General features: G+C 32.0%; 1 protein-coding gene across 5 annotated transcripts in view; it reads left to right on the top strand.

Moving 5' to 3' along the window:
* The window catches only part of NSD3 (nuclear receptor binding SET domain protein 3), a 139,166-nt gene that overhangs the window by 1,299 nt on the left and 122,028 nt on the right, over positions 1-15,839 (top strand). The window lies entirely within an intron of this gene.

The raw sequence follows: 15,839 nt of genomic DNA, 5'->3' as shown, positions 1-15,839 counted from the left end.
GGTGAGGAATCGGTAGAAGGCAGGACAAAATTTTATGGGTTTTGTGGGGAAATGAAGACTATTCCTATTTAAAGGGGGTAGGGGCAGCCATGTTTGCTCCCAGACACTGCAGTGTAAATAAATTTCCCCCTCCCCCCTAATACCAATATTAATCTGATGGTGCCAGTTGAGGTCATTAACCCCTATTCCCTTTCTGCCTGTCAACTCTTTTCCTTGCCTCTTAGGTCTTTCAAAATAATCCATAACCAGCAAAGTAGATGGTAATATTCTCTCTCTTGTGTGCTCTGCTTTTCTTCCCTTTGCTTTTTTTCCCTTTTCCTTTCATTTTAGGTTGCAAACAAGACATTGGAGTGGGGAGTACTGCTGCAAAAATTAACCCTTTTTTGTATATCTGGAAAGACAAATTAGCACAGAATTTTAGTCAAAAGGGCTTTTTATAGTGACGTTACAGATATACTTCTAAGGTTTTGAAGAAGTTTTTAAAAGCTAAAAATTACATATGCCTTAGAAATAGCAGAATTAACAGTGTTCTGCAATACTTAAATAAGGAAATTGAGTAGGTTACTTTACTTGATCTAAGACTCTTGGAAAAGAGCAAGTGGTGTGTTTAGTCTAGGAAGACCTAGACTGTGTGTTATCTCATTTTATTTACTTCATTTTAAATCTAGGAAAATAGCAATATATGTTTCACATTGTGTTTTTGAAAGGCATATTGATCATAGGCTCAAGACATGTTAAGAAAAGTATTTCTTTGACAAAAACCATTGCTCTTCCTCCTCTTCAGCCCCCACTCCTTTCTCCTAATATTTATGTAGATAACCTAGTATAATCCCAAAATGTCAGTACAGTGAAGTGATGTATGAAGTAAGCATGCAGTCCTTACTGCCTCATTGAGGTGCCAATTATATTTAAGTGGGAACTTTAGGTTGCTCTAAATAGAATTAGTGACTTTTCTGAATTGATACAAATATAACTACTTGTGATGTTGAAATAATCATTTATTCTAATAGCTCATGTTTGGATAAATTAATCTGAGTTCAGTGTTATGACTGTTAAAAAGTTAACTTTAGTGGAAACCGTAAAATTATAGTTTCAGAGCTGAAAGTGACCTTAGAAGCCATGGAGGCTTCATGAATCATGGGGTACATCATTTTACAGATGAGGAAACTGAGACATAGAGAAATTAAGTGATCTGGCTAGTCACATAGCAGGATTTGAATTCAGGTCTTTCTGACTCCAAGTGTCCAATATTCTATTCACTGTACCATCTAGGATTTTAGAAGTAGAAGATGTTTTTGACATGATCCAATGCATACTTTTTTGTCCCCTTACAGATAGAAAATTTGTCCAAGATCTTCCAGTTACTTGTGGCAGGGCCAGAATTTGAATTCACATGTTCTGATTTCATGTCTAGTGTTCTTTTTGTTATATCAGCTTATCTAGCTTTATTTTTGGTTTTGTTTTTTCATCTAAAAGATTAAAAGGGAAGTTGCAAGGTCTGTGGACCTGTTGAATTGAAACATCATGTTAAAGGTGATGAAAGTCCTTTGTCATTTCAGCAGTCAGAGATTCTAGCACTGGTGTGGAAGCTTAATGTAAAACAAAATATAAATATTTAAAATAAAATATAAATACTTTTATATAAAATAAAACATAAATGCTAATTTAAGAACTTGGAGTATTTTGTTGCTCAAAATTCCTGAATGTTCATACTAAAGATTAAAATTTAGAAAAGGTTGCAGACTTAGTTAATTAAAAAAAAAAAACTTATTTGCATAAAATTTCTCTTCCATACCTTTATTTATATATCAAGTGCTAAATTATGGGATATAGAATTTAAGTAGGAGACAATTTAGTATGGTGGAAAGAAAAAAGTTAGGATTGGAATCAGATCTGGGTTAGATACCAGCTGCTTGTACATGATGACTCTGAGACCTTAGTTACTAAATTTTTCTGAACCTTTGTTTCTCTATCTGTAAAATTGGAGTAATATTTAATCCTTTACTCCAGGAAATTGTGGCAAGGATCAGTGGGAAGAATGTACATAGCTATTATTTCTTAATGATACTGGGAAGTCATAGAAAGTATTCTCTTCTCGCAAACACTGACCTTCCTAATTTTAACTTTCTCATTTGGTTATTTGTACTTGTTCTTGTTATTCATGTTCAGAATTGGAAGTTATCTCTCACCTTTTCTTCCACATAAATAGCTATAAAATATCTGTCTAATCATCCTTTTTTTCCATTTCCACATTACCATCAGTTGAGAGACTTGTTACTGTACTATTGTTATAGCATTATTCACTTAGTCTCTACCTTACACATTATTGCGTCAGTAGTTTTCCAGTTATACATGTATTTCCTAATATGCCCTTATTCCTTAGCTTGACATTTTTAGACTGATGCATCTGATAATACCTTTCAACAATAGATATTCATTAAGTATCAATAATATCTAAGATACTGTGCTACATGGGAAAAGAGGTCATAAAAATTAATAACATATAGTTTTTGTTCTCAAGAAACTTAAAATTTAGGGAAAGAAATTAGGTAACATATAAAATAGAATAGAAATACATAGGACAGATATAAAGAAGGTATAGGAAGAACTCTAAAGATGTAAAAGCATGATCAATAGGATTTGGCAGCAGACTTTAGAGATGGATAGAAGGAAGAGGAAATAAAAGAAGTAATCAAAGATGTTTCAATTTTGAACTAAGCTAACTGGAAGAAATTTTTAGATATCGGGAAATTAAAAGGTTCATTTACTTATCAGTAAGACAATTTCCAACCTTGATTGCAACTTAAAGATTTTAAGAGAGCTGCCTATAGTACAAGAGTTGTAACATTCATACGATCATACTACAAATATGTATCAGAGGTAGGACTTGAATCTAGGCCTTTCTGCCTTTGAGGACACTTTGCCATGCTGCTTTTCCACATAATGCATTTGTAGAATATGGGTTGGAAGAGAGAAAACATGATAGATATGGAACTTAAGTAAAGGAAAGATTTGAATAGACAAGAAGCAGAAACACTGAGGATAGATAAGATAGTAAGAAAGAAAAATAGTGTCTGAGGGCACAAGGAGAAGACCACTCTGGACAATGTGAGTGTGAGTGGGGAAATAGTGAGAGGTAAAGTTGGAAGGCATTTATAATGTACAGCACTGAATTGGGAGTTTCTTTTTCTAGATCATTACTTAACAAGTACAATAACTCCATCCCAGATCTCAGTTTCTTTATAAAGGTAAAATAATCATGTGAGCTTCCTACTTAACAGGATTGTTTTGTAATAGTGATCTAAAGTACTTTGGAAACCATAAAGAGCTATATAAATATCAACTTTTTTTTTTTTTAATATTATAGACAGGGCTAAGATTGCGCCATATCATTAAAATTTTGGGTTTTATTCTTTCCAGACCCACGGATTGTGTTTCTTATTTTCTCAGTTCCTTATTTTAGTAGCAGTAAAACAAGAGAGCTGAGTTCTGTCTGAGAGACTTTTTAATGGTAGTTATCAAAAAAGATTAATATGCATTCAAACAACTCTTCCAGAAGTAGTTTACTACTACTTTACTACTAACCCTTTTGAAGTCTAACCTATGTAAATTAATATTTTTCAGTTATAAAATGTTGGGAATATGTGAGAAAAGGCAAGTAAAAGAACTGTAGCATCAGCTTGAAAAAAAAAAATGATGCTATTTTAGTTTTAATACCCTCTTCAGGAAATTTCAGCATCTAGGATATTTCAGTGCCAGTACTCTCTTCTAGGTGAAAGGGTACCCCAACCAACATTCCAGTCCCTTTGACAAGTGTTTCTCCATAATACTGGAAAAGAATAGCTTAATTTCCCCTGTGTACAATAGTACATAGTGATCAATTTTTGAGTGAATTTTGAAGCATAGAGTTTGCATTGTCTCTGTTTACTTCAAGTGAAAAGTTTAAATATAAATGAGTTGGAGTGGGGTGGTGGTGGCAGTGTTATCAGCAGATTCTAGATGATATCACAACTATCCATGTAATAATAGGCAGCTTGACAAAGAAAATAAAGATCTTTCTTCTCAGTCAAGAAAACCTGGATTGAAATACTCCACTGATACATATTAGTAGGACTAGTAGGTCCCTGGGCAAGTCATTCACCTCAGTTCCTCAGACATTTTTCTAAAACTGGTTGTAGAGCATTTATAGAGGGATGTTTCTTCCAGGAATGAAAAATTCCCCCATGAGTGTGCATACATATATTTTTGTATTGGAGAAAAGTAAGAAGTGAATCTGGAGCCTCTTTGCCTGAAGTTTTGTAATTATCTTCAAGTTAGTTGCGGTGCTTCCAGTTTCTTCTCTTTCAGCCCATCCTTTCATAGCCAAAATAATATTCATGTATGGGTCTGACCAGGCTACTTTCTGAATAGTACCTTATAGGTCAGGAGTTCTTAGCCTGGGGTCCTCAAACATTTTGATGAGTTTCCTTTGCAATTTTACTTATTTTGTTTTATAGGTTTAAAGACATTATTATAAAAAGGGGTTCCATTGATTTTCCATGACACAAAAATGGTTTAAAACTTTGCTTTAGTGGTTTTCTAAAATCTGTTAGATAAAATACATCCTCTTCCCTTGACCAAGACAACCAAACAAAAGTTCCAATCTTTTCATACTATGTCTCTTCAAACAGTCTACATTCTAGTGAAACTAAATAATCATCTGTTTCTATCTTGAATTATTCTGTCTGTGTGTCCTCTAACAAATATTTTCTTGCACATTTTCCCTTGTTGAAATCTTTAATTTTCCTTAGCTCAGATGCTTCTCCTCAGAAAGTGTTCTTTTTTCCTCCTAGGATTTAGAACTGTAGTTTAACCTTTTCATTTTACAGGCATAGAAATTGAGGACCAGAGTTGGAAAATGATTTGCCTAAGGTTACATAAGTAAGTTGCAAAGCTCGAATTTGAATCCAAGTCCTTATACTGTTTTCCAAAAACTGCAAAATAAAACGGTGCTGAAACAGTAATGAAGACTCTTATACCAATTTGATTTTTATACATGTTATATCCACTTCTCTCCTTTCCTCCTCCTTAGTCAATTTTTTGAGAAGGTCAGGTGCTGTCTTGTTTAAATCATATAATCTCTCAATGTCTACTACTACCAGTAGGTGTTTGATGAATGCCTGTTGAAAGAATACTAATGAATACCTAGGTTATTGTGTTATGTTATTTTACAAAGAAAATGTTTAAAAAATATTTAGATTTTATAATTTAAATTTTTCTTAAAATTATCAATGCATTTCTACCAGGTTTTTTATATTTTTATTCATAAATGTAAATTATTAAGAATAAATTTTAATATAAATTTATGAAAAGAATCAAGATGGAATTTTGTGTTTGGCCTTTTACTTTATCAGGGTTAATATCTTCTGAAAACAGAAAATAATAGCTGAAAGCTTATTTTTCCATTGTACATTCTTTAGAATTTTCTAAATTTGTATAAGGATATTTTTTTAAATAACTTCTAAAAAATAATAAATGTTTGGTTTTGCTTTAATCAAGATAGGATGGAAATTGACATTAATTGAAAACAGTATTTGTGTGTATTGCTGTAAAAAATGATAATTTGGTTAAATCTTTGTATTTAAGGACTTTGGCATTTAACACCACTTAAGCAGTTTGCAAGCTTTAAATCACCATATAAATGTCAACTATTGTTGATAAAAGGCAACTAAGATGACTTATTCCCTTATAAAAATAGTCTATTAGCCAAATTTGATAGTAGATAGGCAAAAAAAACCAAGGGTGTGTGTATTGGGTTTGGTTTTGTTTTTTACAGTGTAACTATTTTTTTTATACACATAAGCTGAGAACTTTAGTTCCTAAAATTATCAGTTATGAACTATAAAAAATTTAATTCACCTCGATCAATTAGGTGGCATAGTAGACAGAGCCTGATCCAGGAGTTGGATCTGCTTCTATGGATTGTTGCTTGTTTAGCTAATGATGCCGGCTGGATTCTTTGGACAAAATTGTGCTGTTAGTTTGAGAGAATAACACAAAGATATGAAGAATCTGTCACTCTATGTTTCAGATAATAAAAAATAAATGGATTTCATAATTTTATAGTCAGTTTTCAAAGATGGGATTACAAATTTACCTATATAAAGAACATACACTGAATGGTCATTTTGTGCATAGAAACCATGTATGAGTAGAACTCTAGATTGGAAGGTTATTACTAAATAAAATGAGAGTAAAATTGTCTTATTGGACATAAATTAGTGGAGTAAAAAGAATCCCAGGTTCGGAATCAGAAGACATGGGCTAGAATTCTACTTGTTTGAATTTGGGGAAGTATTTCACTTCTCAGTTCTCAAATAGGGGCCACTAATCTGTACATAAGAATTCCTGTGTACCATATGTTGAATGTAATAGTTTTTTTTATTTTTTAAAATTAATATTATCTTTTTAAATGTAATGTTATCTACATTTTATTGTATTTTTATTTTCTTAAATATTTCCCAATTACATTTTAATCTGGCTTGTGTATGAGGCCCTCCTTGTTAGAAACTCTGTAGCTAGATGACCTCTGGCTATAAAACTATTATTCTTTTGAACAGTATTGGGCCTAAAAAGAATTATGCTATTTTTGTACCAATGTTCAGTATTCTAATGCATTTCCTTATGAAAATAAGATTCTCTGATTCAAATTTTAAAACAAAATTATCAGATAGTCAAGACTTAATTTATATTTAATGACATTTTGTTGTCAGGTTAAGAAGAATCCAAAAAAACTATTTTCTACACAAACTATAATTGTTAATTGTTAATGTGCTTTAAATACTTATTTATATTTGCTTTCTGGCAGAGAGTTGAATTCTAAATCCTATTTCTCTGTGATGGGAAACTTGAAAAGGGAAACTTGAAAATAATTTCTATTACCATGATGTGGGTTGTCTTAAAGTTACAAATTAATGTTTTCATCTGTAATCTTGCTCTTACTTCATCTTTTTTTTTTTTTTTTTAATATTAGTTGTTTGGGATCTTAGAAGCATTAAAATTAAGTAATTTACTTGCTATGATGTACTGTTTACTGTATAACCTTGGACATTAACTAGAATGGTAAAAATACACTAGCCAAGTTTGTTTTTTTTTCTCCTCTTAGGAATGGTTAAAAATAACATTAACATTTTAAAGAGAAGACATATTTTGAATTTTCTTATATTTGGTAATAGTCATTTGAGTTGATATTGTTTTAAGGGAAAATACATATTAGATAATGTAGAATATAATTTCTTTGAAGGCAGGAATTCTTTGTATTTGCACCTAGCACAATTCCTTAACATTGTAAGTGTTTTTTCCAAAATGTTTGTCAATTGCATGAATTTTGCATTAATATATGTATATTTTGCAGTGTAAGGAAAGGGGTAGAGTCCTTTTGGCTCTCTTATAGCTACTTGTCTTTTAACTTAGCTTGAAATATTTAATTGAATCTATAGATAAGAGCAGAGAATATCCTGCTATCATAGCCTATTTAATGTAAGATTACTTGAATTTGCAGAAGAGATCATTTGGGAGACTATTTGCAAAATTTTATATATTAAAGAACAATTAGTGACTTAAACTGCATTTTGATTAATAAAAGATGTATTTATATATGGTTATTTTGTATGATCCATTAGAATTGTAAACTCCTGAAGATCATCCTTCCTCAGTAACTACCCAATGTATTGTATGTAATTTAGAGTTGTAAGGGTCTTCAAAGGAATAGTCTCCAAAGTAGAGTGTGTCTGTATCTGTCTGCGTGTATATTCCAGAGAGTGTGTAACATATTTCCTTGGAATGTGCAGAGAAAATATTAAGAGTTGTGAGCAGCACAGTCATTTAGGCCATTGGTAGTCACAACCTGCTACTTCTCTCTTTCCCCTGTTGACTTCCACTTCAATCAATGGCACATGCTTCTTCTTAGAAAAACAGATGTCTAGGCAAACATTCTCCACCTAGAATCAGACTCTAACCCCACATAAACCTGACTTTCTTCCTTCACCTTTACCACAATAGCAGGACATTTTTCTCTTAAGTCCTCTAACTAGGCAAAACTTTTTTTTGGGGGGGGTATTGTTAATAAAACATTTATTTCATTATTTTAATTCCTAGTTTTATATATTTTCATAATGTAACATTAGTAATATGTAATCTATAAAAATATATATTGGGGATATATAACTAAAAAGTTTGGAGATAATTGCTCTGGAGATCATCTGTGATTATTGTACTGATAAATCTTTCTAAATCAACTCATCCATAATACTTCTTACCAGTAAAACAGCTTAGTGAAACATAGTATTGAGTACTTTTTTCCTCAATCTCAGTTTGAAAGAACCATTCACTTGAGGATTATTCACAGTGTGAAAGCATTTATATTCTTTAAACATTTTAGCTTGGAAATGTATATATATGCACACATACAATACACATGTGTGTGTATACCATTCCCAGAAATTATTTTCATTATCATTTAAAAGCTTATTAAAAGTGGATAGAACATTGTCAGGAGAACCCGAGTTCAAATGTGACCTGAGACATTTACTAACTATATGACTGGACAAGTTATTTAATCCTGATTACCTTCCCCAAAAAGACAAAATAAATTTATTTTCAAGAAATATTTACTACTCCCAGGTGCTAATTGTGTGTGTGTTTGTGTGTGTGTGTGGGGGGGGGGGGCAAACTCCAGATTGTGCTTCTTAAAGTAAATAATTCAAAGAATTTTCTGTTTAGTGAGACAGAAACTACAATTAAAGTACAACATAAGTAAATAAAAGGGGTACAAAGTGTTTCAAGAATTCCTAGGAAATAAAAAATTTCCAGAATTAGAGGAATCAGGATAGATTTCATGGATGAAATAATATTTATTTGAGTAAGGCCTTGAAGGGTGGATAGGATTTCAACAGGAATGCAGTAGGCTGGGCACTAAATTGTTTCCAGGGAAACAACACAAAAACAAAGACATAAAGAGGCAAAACATTATATATGTGTGCTCATATGATGAATTGTCCATTTTGATTGAAACTTCTGATACTGGGAAAAAATATGATAAAGTTGCAAAGTTTGTTTGGAATCCATTTGTGAAGGATCTTTGGATCATAGATTTAGAGTTGGAAGACAGAATGGAGGTTATCTTTTTTAGGTCCCTCATTTTACAGAAAAGTTATCTTTAGACATGCCCCAGCTCATACAGGTAAATAGCCAAACTAGGATTTGAAGTTAGTTTCTTGGTCTAAGTCCAGGACTCTTTTCTCCCCAGTTCTGTGAAATCCTTGGCATTCTCTGGATTACCATTTCCAAACCTACTTAAGTGCTTACCAGAAACCCCTGGGAGAAGTCACACAACCATGTCTCATAGAATTGATCATAGAATTTAGAGCTGAAAGGGTCCCTATGAAATCATCTGGTCTGATTCCTTCATTTTACAGAATGGGAAACCTTGGTAATGACTTGCCTTGTTGAAAGTCATTTAGGTACTAAGTAATAGACCATAGGTGGGAAACAGGTGCTCTCATTCCAGAGCCAGTTCTCATTCTATCACACTGTCTCTGGACAGTTTATAGTTGAATTATATTTGAATGACTAATGGAAAGTCAATATTAAATTGTCTCCTCATAGCCATCCCTTATCTATTATGGAGTCAAGAAAAAGGGGAAAGATTATTTAAAGAACTCTTGGGTAGGATAAATAATGAGTGATTTTCAAGATTTTGTTTTGTTTTGCTTTTTTATATTGGTAGTTCAGTTATTAGTGATATCATTTAGGAAAGAATAAATAAGAGTTATGAAGCAGCCTAAAAGCTATCTTAATGGCATTGTAGTCAAGTGAAGATAATTTTGACTTTAATTTCACAACAAAGTTTGTGGTTGTGTTAAATGAATCTAATTTTTCACTAAAATGCCTCAAATAATGATAGCAACATCTAATATGGCATCATCAAAATGCCCTTGCCATTACGCCTTCCATTTAACATTTGTGAAATAGTAAATAACTTCTAAAATGTGAAACATGACAATTTCAGGAAGTAGGCTAAGTTTTTTGTTTTGTTTTGTTTTTGTAAGGTTGGTCAAATTATAAGATACAGTGATAAGTTTTATAATGAAAGAAAACTGAACTGAGACTTTTAGAAGGGGATAGATAGGGTGTGGATTTTATGTGGAAGTTTGATCAAGATTTGTAATTGAGGCCATAAGGGATTTTAGTACAAAATTTTTCACATAGAGTTATATGGAAAACCATTGATATGTGACCATATCTTTTGTAGACTAAATAAATAAAATGAAATGCAATTTACAGTTTTTTTTTTTTGTTTTGTTTTGTTTTGTTTTTTTGCTGAGGCAATTGGGGTTAAGTGACTGGCCCAAAGTCACACAGCTAGGCATTGTTAAGTGTCTGAGGCCGAATTTGAATTCAGGTCTTCTGACTTCAGGGCTGGTGCTCTATTCACTGCACCACCTTAGCTACCCCACAAATTCATTTTCAGAGTATTTCTGACTTCTCATTAGTAACTTGTTATTATATATATTCTCAGTCACAGGATACTAATAGATTATCTACCGTATGGACATTTGCAGCATATTTTAATTGCCAAAAAAGAGAGGTTACCAGATTTGTTCCATGTTTCCTCCCCTTTTTGATGGAATTTATTAATATTCTTAGGACTGTGGGAGATTTACCTCTTTATGACTAAAAGCTCATGTAATTTTTTTCAAGTTTATACAAAGATGAAAGTGTGTGTATATATCTCACTTGTCCCTGGGCACCCTTTTAAAAACTTAATAGATAAGGTACAAATCTTTATTAGAAGAGATAATTTCTGTACCAGAACTTGCATATAATAAAAATTACAGCACCCTCTGACCCACAAATAGAATGCATACATATTTGTACACCTTTGAGGTAGTTTCTTTACATACATATATTTATAAAGAATTCTATATGTAATGAAAAATTGAAAAATGCCTTTTAATCTCTTGCCCAATGTCTTGTGATTTTTATTATAGCAACTATTATTTATATATTTCCTTTAATGTTTCTGTGTGTTCCAACACTACGTTCTATGTGATAAATCCATAAGGAATATTCAGTATAGAATTGTAACTTAGTTCAGAACTTGAGATCAGTGGTTCTTGCTAAAATCTAGACCCATAAACTTGGAGCAAAGTGATGGAGAATTATTTTACCTCTTTGAATTTGAATTTTCTTATCTATAAACTGCGGGTATCAACCCTGACATCCATCTATCAAGAGTTCTAATTAAGTTAGCTTTATAAATCTTAAAATTATATTCATAGAAACTCATGCCGTAGTCATTAAATAAGTGAAAAACACAACTATGGCTGAGCATATCTTCTTTGAAGTTTTTTACTTTTACAATTTTTATTTTATTCAAAAATCCATAAAGATTACTTATGCTTGAAGTTGTTTTAAATTTACCCCACCTTTGGACTGTTTCCTAGGGTTAGTCCCAGTTCAAGTCTCATCTTGAATATAGACAAGGCACTGAAAGAGGAATGATAATTGCCTTACGTACTATATTTGTAAGGATCCAATTCCTTGTAATGGGCATAAAGCTTTTTTGTAATCATAGATCAATACATAGATGAAAATTTGTGGTTTTTTACATGGAAAACTAATAACTTCTATTAGAACTATTTCTACTTATAGTTGGACATTGTCAGAAATATCTAAAATAAAGTGAAATTAAAGAAAATTGTTCTGAAGTATTAGAACAAGAGGGGAAAGTAGAAGTAGAAAAAAATCTACCAATCCCCACCAGAAACAGGTCCTATAAGAAAAACCTACAGGAATATTATAATCAAATTCCAAAACCCACGTCAAGAAGAAAATATTACAAGCAACAAGATAAAACTAATTTAGATATGGCAGAGCCACAATTAGAATTACATAAAACCCAATTGCACCTATATTAAAAGACTGCAGGTGTTGGGACACTATATCAAAGAACAAAAGAATTGGGATTATACCTGAAAATGTACTCATCAAAGTTAAAGCATAATCCTGAACCAAAAAAATGGATATCCAGTGAATTTTGCTAGACTTTCAAGATTTTGTTGCAAAATGACTTGAACTTAATACAAAATGTGACATACAAAATCTAAGAGAAATAAAAGGTAAACATCAAAGACTAATTTTATATATGTGGGTATATAAATCTTCTAAATTCAGAAAGAAATAAGAGGGCAAGGGAATAGGGGAGGATATGGGATTTTTAGAGGGAACTGACATCAGATCAGACTCAAAACAACATATACATTTAGAAGGGAATAAAAGTCTAAATTTATAAAGAACTAAGAGGGTGAGGGAATAGGGTGGGGAACATAGGTATAGGAATGAGGTAAGGTGATTAACAGGAATGGGTTGTGGGTGGGAGAGGGGGAAGGATATTGGGGAAGGGAAGATAGGTTAATAATAGGAGTGTAAAGTAGTGAGTAGTCATAAAGCGTAAGAGTCATAAGGCAGATGGTTAGTATAGTGGATAGAGCATTGGCCCTGGAGTCAAAGAGCATCAGAGTTCAAATTTGGCATTTAACTTTGTAACCCTGGGCAAGTTACTTAACTCTATTTACCTGCAAAACCAAAATAAAACAGAAGAGTCAGGAGGGATAGAAAATAAGAGATACTGACAAACATAATAAAGATTAGGAGCACAATTTATTAGGTTAATGGGGGGGGTAGTAATCATAATTTCAGACAAGAAAAATATGGAAACTACAACTGAATGTCCTCCATATTAATCAACATTGTTTGGATTATTCAAAATTATTAGACATACGGTTGGAATATTGCCATAGTATAGGAAATGAGTTGGTGAATTTAGAAAACTATGGAAAGATGTAGACTTATAAAGAAAGATATACCTTCAGAGAAACATGGGATAAACAAACAGTACAATCTTACATAGATGTATATGAATGCATGTGTGTGATTATAGATATGTGGGGGGTGTATATATATATATATTCATGCTTAATCGTAGCCTTTTTGGGGGAGGTAGTACAAGGAAAAAAGAATGAAGTGAAAAGTGTACATTAGAGAACAAAAGAAAACCTACGAAGAAGCAAAGAGAATGGACAACTGTTTGTTTTAATTAAAGCTTTTTATTTTCAAAACATATGCATGGATAATTTTTCAGCGTTGACACTTGCAAAAACCTTATGTTCCAATTTACCCTCCCCTTCACCTCTTCCCCTAGATGGCAAGTAACCCATTATATATTAAACATGTTAAAAATATGTTAAATCCAATATAGATATACATATTTATACAATTAATTGCTTGCTCTACAAGAAAAATCAGATCAAAAAGGAAGAAAAAAAGAGAGAAAGAAAGTAAAATACAAGCAAACAACAAAAGGTGTGAAAATGCTTGTTGTGGTCCACTCTCAATACCCACAATCTTCTCTCTGGCTGTAGATGCTCTCTTCATCACAAGACCATTGGAACTGGCCTGAATCATCTTTTTGTTGAAAAGAGCCACATTTGTCAGAGTTGATCACGTATGATCTTATTATTGCTGTGTACAATGATTTCCTGATTGTGCTCATTTCACTCAGCATAAGTTCAGTCTCTCTAGGCCTCTCTGAAATTATCCTGCTGATCATTTCTTGTAGAACAGTAATGTTCCATAACATTCGTATGCCATAACTTATTCATCCATTCTCCAACTGATGGAAAGATAGACAGTTCTAAACAAAGTGTGTTGTAGTTTTTATATATGCTGTGCACATGGCAGGATTTGTTTTTTTTCTTCTCCTATTTTGTATTTGTTTAAATTAATTTTTAAAAATACTTTTAAAGAGAAAAAGTGAACTTTAAGGAAACAAGTTGCTTTTTGTATTTCATCAATTTTTGCTTGTGAAGCAAGATTTATCCATCCATATATTCCCAGTGTTGGTATTATAAATCCTTTCCCAACATTTGATTACCCCCTGTAGTGATTGATATTGCTGACTTGAAGAACCCACCTAAACTGGACTGAAATATTAGGAATTTTGTGATTTTTGTTTTCCCCCATTATAAGCATCTATATAGATTAGATAATACCTTGAACCATTTTGGAACTTAAGTGTCATGGACTTGTGAGATTAAATAATTGTAGGATTTCATAGATGAATAGTTCATCTTACTTTTACTGTATTGGTGCAGCCTATAATACTATAGTTGATGTTATCAATTTGTCCATTTGGAATTTAATGTAATGAGAGAAAACTAGGTGGTGCAGTGCATAAAATGTTGGACCTGTAGTCAGGAAGACCTGAATTTACATATGGTCTCAGATAACTTGGTTTTATGATACAGTACATATAATTGCTCTCTGTCTCAGAAAAGTTGTAGAATTTTGGGTAATAGTAACACATACTCCTAAAGGTTTTTGTGAAGATCATATGAGATAAAATGTATATTAGTGCCTTGTAAACCTTAAGACAATAGATGTTAGTTTTTTGTTATTATTAAATGAATGCAGTAGAAAGAGTGCTCTTGGAGTTGTGTTCAGTTGTGTCCGACTTTTTGTGACTCTGTGCACAATAGGATGTCAGTGCTATCCATTGAAGTTTTCCTGGCAAAGACAGATTGCAGGCATTCCCATACATATTAAGTATGTTATAGAATATCCTAGATACAATATATATGTGCAGAACCAAATTAAATTCTCTTAATCTCAATCTCCTCATCTGTAAAATGAAAATATTGTCAAGCTTGGAAATCTTTTACTCCTAAATCTTTGCTTCCTAAATATAAAACATTATAATCTCACATTAAATGATAACTTCTGGGAATGTAAGAGGTAACTGAGCACACATTTCATGAAATTTTCAGGGATAAACAACCTGAGGTCCAACTTTTTGACTGTTGTGTCTGAAAACAGTTCGTTTAAAACAGAGCTTCTTAAAACTTTTTCCACTTGCAACTCACTTTCACCTATTTATTTTTATGCAAATTTTTATGCAACTTCAAGTATATAGGTACATAAAATTAGTTTGCAAGTCATATATTATTAATTAAAATAATCATAATTTCATGACCCCTACATTCAGTTAAGTGATCCCTCCTGTGTGGGTCACAAACCAAAGTATCATGTGTGAAAGTGACTTTCCTCAAACTCATAAAATGTTTTTTCCTCCCACAAGATCTTGAAAAATTGGAAAGAATCATAGAAGTTTAATAAGTTCTATGTAGGTAATAAAATATAGAATTGTTAAAACAAAAAAATAGGCAAAATATATTAGGCATCAGTCAGTAATTATATTTTGTAATAATCTTTTGAGTTGTTAGCCTCATTTTTTTCTATGTGAGGCAAATAAAGGCAGAGGTTATATAATTAGCACATTTATTTGTGTGTCATTGGCAAAACTGAGATGAAAATTGCCAACTCCTCACTATTCAGTCTGTTGTTTTGCCTTTTGAGCCTTGTATCTTCTCAGTGTGCAAACATAAGCATTCTTATTGACATAAAATTTTTTTAAATTGAAATTCATTTGAGTTGTTTATGGGTAACAGAAACAGAATGTGATTCTTTCTATTTGTGTATAATAAAATAGATAACATAACTTTTTTTTGTTTCTTGTTAACATGCTAGCATGGTACATGTAGCAGAAGGCATTTGTTCCCATCCTAGAAATTCTGTTCCTGTTTTAATTTCTTTCAGTAGTTTACCATTAAAAAAAAATAAGAATAAAAGTGAAGTGTTACTGGCACTTTATAAGTCTTTGAGTATTCATGATTCATGATATGTGGGGAATACTGAATTTTTCTTAGTAAAGGTGCTATGTAAATCTATGCTGATGGTTG

This window comes from Sminthopsis crassicaudata, chromosome 2 (assembly GCF_048593235.1).
Source record: "Sminthopsis crassicaudata isolate SCR6 chromosome 2, ASM4859323v1, whole genome shotgun sequence".
Taxonomy (NCBI): Eukaryota; Metazoa; Chordata; class Mammalia; order Dasyuromorphia; family Dasyuridae; genus Sminthopsis; species Sminthopsis crassicaudata.
This window is presented reverse-complemented; position numbering and strand designations above follow the sequence as displayed.